A 4,799-nucleotide genomic window follows, 5' to 3' on the forward strand; every position below is an offset into this window, starting at 1 on the left:
TATAAATATTGTATTATTACATATATATTTTAGGATAAGTAGATGTCTAAAATAAATAGATAGAACAAAATAAAATAAGACAATAAAAATAAATAAAAATAAAATAAATAAACAAAAGAAATGGAAGTGGCCGAACGGACGTTGGGGACAGATTCAGAATAACGAGCGTTCGTTGGGGGATATAACGGACGTTTAGAAATGGAAACTGAATGACGAACGTTCGTCGAAAGTGAAGGAACGTTCGTTAGGGGATATAACGGACGGACGTTGGTAAAGGGCACTGCATGACGAGCGTTCGTAGGGAGAGGACGAACGGACGTTGTTGAAATGACGAACGGACGTTGGGAACGAAGGCTGAATGACGAGCGCTCGTTGAGGAGATGACGAACGAACGTTGGGAACGAAGGCTGAATGACGAGCGCTCGTTGAGGAAAGATGGCGAACGAACGTTGGGAACGAAGGCTGAATGACAAGCGCTCGTTGAGGAGATGATGAACGAACGTTTAGAAATGAAGGCTAAATGACGAGCGCTAGTTGGGGAAAGATGGCGAACGGACGTTGGGAAAGGAGACTAAATGACGAGCGCTCGTTGGGGGAAGATGGCGAACGGATGTTTGGAACGAAGGCTGAATAACGAGCGCTCGTTGGGGGTAGATGGCGAACGAATGTTTAGAAATGAAGGCTAAATGACGAGCGCTAGTTGGGGAAAGATGCCGAACGGACGTTGGGAAAGGAGACTAAATGACGAGCACTCATTGGGGGAAGATGGCGAACGGACGTTTGGAACGAATGCTGAATAACGAGCGTTCGTTGTGGGGAGATGGCGAAAGGACGTTCGGAACGAAGGCTGAATAACGAGCGCTCGTTGGGGGAAGATGGCGAACGGACGTTGGGAACGAAAGCCTAATAACGAGCGTTCATTGTGGGGAGATGGCCGAACGGACGTTTGGATAAGAAGCTAAATAACGAGCGTTCCAAAAAAAAGCCTAAGGTTCCCGGACGTACGCTTATTTCTGGGCTTGGCCCAGTCGAATGCTTTCTAACCTAGAATTTCCTAGGGGTTCAGGAGGTTCATCCTCATTCCCCACTCCCCAGCTCACGCCTTCTCTAGAGACCCAATGTCTCCTGCTCTGCACCACAAGCTCACCGCCGCCTCTGCCATAACCGGCCACCGTCGCCTCAACCAGAACACGCCTTGGCCTCGCCGGCGACAACTCGCGCCACCAGAACCACCACCAGCCACGACGCCACCGTCTCCACTTTTCTCTCTTCGAAAACAACGATTCCCAGGGAGGGTCTTCCTCCGCCTTCATCTCCGATCCCTTCATGTCATCAACACCCATCATCATCAACTTCACCATTGCTAAAACCTCCACGACGACCACAACCACTGCCACGATAAGGCTCCCCATGCCTATCCTCGTCTACCTCCTCGGCCACCTCCACGGGCACCTACACGGACACCATCACCTACCAGGACAACTTTAGCGACGCCGCCGCCACCACCACACAACAGACTACCACTTCCAACCCGCCAACCACGAAACAACCAGCCACTCTCTTCCTCTCAAGCCTGCCCAAAGTAGGGGTATTAAGCCATCACCTCCATCGTCCCATTCATCCTCACCGAAAGAGCGATTCCAGTGGAGGAGACTTCGAATTTTAGGGGGTCCATTTGAGTCTTGGGATGTAAGGGTTTCACAAAAAATGGTGCAAAATCTCATGTGTCTATGCATTCATGTATCCCTTTAAGTTGACATCGATATGCTAATGATTCTTTTCTAGGGTGATGAAAATAATTATGAATTTTGGCTCAAAAAGGGTGCAATTGGATGAACTGCTTTTGACGATTGGATAACGAAAAATGGCCACACGTCACTCTGAATCTTGTTTGTCTGACTTTCTCTTGAATTTAAATCTGAAAGGAAACTATGTAGTGTTTGACACATCAACTTCATTTTTCCTTTTCTTTTATATATATATATATATATATATATATATATATATATATATATATATATATATATATATATCTCCCTGATCAACGTATTATCGGTGATATGTAACATGATGAAAACTGCCCCCAATATTATATGTATGGCAATCCTTTGTCTTAGGGGAAACGAAAAAGGTTAGGGTTCAAGTAATATGAATGCAGATGCTTTATCAAGAAAAGAACACTGGTTACTCCCAAAACCTTGAATCAGGAAAGGACTCACCAACGGTATTTTTCAAAACTTTTTTTTTTTCATTTCGAAAATACTATGCCCATGACAACTTTATTAACAACAAACTCAACATGTGACCTTTCTTTTTCACCTCTTTTTCGTTTTTCCTTTTTCGACATCCTCCAGGACCGAGCTCGCCAACCTGATATACCTGTGATGCTTTTATCAACACGTGTTTACTTATTTTCATTTTCATTTTCACTTGACTACTTAACAGCTCAGCGTGACATGCAATATTTCAGATGGAATGCAAACAACCAAAATATGAATGAAATCACGTGAACTTTATTTAGTGAAAAAAAACACAGAGTACAATAAGCTTTAAAGATAATATCAACATCCCCTTAATAGCAACCACTATCACGGAATCATCATGCGTAAAACTTTTTTACTACATCAGAATTAACTGGCAATGGTAACTCCTTTCCGTCCATTCTCGTGAGAATTAGTACCCCACCAGAAAATGCTTTCTTCACCACAAATGGCCCTTCATAATTTGGAGTCCATTTGCCTCTATGATCCTTTTGTATAGGTAGAATCTTCTTCAACACCAACTCACCTTCATGAAATTCTCTTGGGTGTACCTTTTTGTCAAATGCCTTCTTCATTCTTCTTTGATACAATTGTCCATGGCATACTGCTGTTAATCTTTTTTCATCGATGAGATTGAGCTGGTCGAAACGAGCTTGAACCCACTCAGCCTCTTCTAACTGGGTTTCCATTAAAACTCGTAAGGATGGAATTTCCACTTCAAACGGAAGTACTGCCTCCCTTCCATATACAAGCGAGAAAGGCGTTGCCCTAGTCGATGTTCGTACCGAAGTGCGATAACCATGTAAAGCAAAAGGAAGCATTTCATGCCAATCCTTATATGTGACCACCATCTTCTGCACAATCTTCTTGATATTTTTGTTAGCAGCCTCTACTGCCCCATTCATCTTTGGACGATAAGGAGAAGAATTAAGATGATGAATTTTGAACTCCTCACATAACTCTGTCATCATCTGGTTGTTCAAGTTAGTGGTATTATCAGTGATGATCCTGTTAGGGAGTCCGTATCTACAAATCAACTCTCATTTTATGAACTTGGTCACCACCTTTCTAGTCACATTAGCATAAGAAGCGGCCTCAACCCATTTGGTGAAGTAATCGATTGCGACTAATATGAAACGGTGTCCATTTGACGCCTTTGGCTCTATAGCTCCGATGACATCTATTCCCCACATCGAAAAGGGCCATGGTGCAGACAACACGTTCAAGGTCGTGGGTGGAACATTGATATTATTTGCGTATACCTGGCATTTATCACACTTTCTCACATGTGTACAGCAATCATTTTCCATAGTCAACCAAAAATACCCCGCTCTCAGTATCTTCCTGGCCATTGAGTACCCATTCATGTGCGTGCCAAATGTACCCTCGTGTACTTCTTTTAGTATCAGCTCAGCTTCTTTTGCATCTACGCATCTAAGGAGAACCATGTCATGATTCCTCTTATATAAAATATCCCCACTCAAAATGAAGCTGCCAACCAACCTTCTTAACGCCCTTTTATCGTTTTCAGATGCGTTCTCTGGATATTCTTGGGTCCTAAGATAATGCTTGATATCAAAGTACCAAGGTTTACCATCTACCTCCTCCTCGATGAAATGACAATACGCTGGCTCCGCATGGCTCTTCATTTCGATCATTGGCAATTCTGCATCTTGATCAACTTCAAACATCGATGACAAAGTAGCCAACGCGTCTGCTAATTGATTATCTTCTCGCGGTATATGATTAAACGTGATGGAATTGAAATACTCAATTAATCCCCTGATGTAAGCTTGGTATGGAATTAATTTAGTATCCCTAGTCTCCCATTCTCCCTTCAATTGATGGATGACCAAAGCTGAATCTCCATATACATCCAGAATTTTTGCTTTAGACTCTATTGCTGCTCGAATACCCATAGCACAGGCTTCATATTCTGCGATATTATTCGTGCAATTAAAACACAACCTTGCCGTCATTGGAATGTATTGATTCTTAGGAGAGATAAGCACTGCCCCTATTCCATGCCCCATTACATTCGAGGCCCCATCGAATAATACCGTCCAGGCTTTTTCATTTTTGTCCTCTTTGTTCTCAGCAAATAAAGCCATGATATCTTCATCAGGAAATTCAGGTTGCATTGGCTGATAATCATTAATGGGCTGATGGGCTAAATATTCCGCTAAAGCGCTACCCTTGATAGATTTCTGAGTAACATATACAATGTCGTACTCCGATAGTAGCATCTGCCATCGAGCTATCCTTCCAATGAGAGCGGGCTTTTCGAAAATATACTTGATAGGATCCATTTTAGATATCAACCAAATAGAGTGGCTCAACATGTATTGCCTTAAACGATGAGTAGCCCACGCCAGTGCACAACAAGTTCGCTCTAACGACGAATATCGTTGTTCGCAATCTGTGAATCTCTTGCTCAAGTAATATATAGCATGCTCTCTTTTCCCGTCTTCATCATGCTGACCCAATACACAACCCATTGAATTATCCAATACGGTCAAACACAAAATGAGCGGTCTT

The sequence above is a fragment of the Vigna umbellata genome, chromosome 9 (genome assembly GCF_029865625.1).
Source record: "Vigna umbellata cultivar VRB3 chromosome 9, Vumbellata_1.0, whole genome shotgun sequence".
Classification (NCBI taxonomy): domain Eukaryota; kingdom Viridiplantae; phylum Streptophyta; class Magnoliopsida; order Fabales; family Fabaceae; genus Vigna; species Vigna umbellata.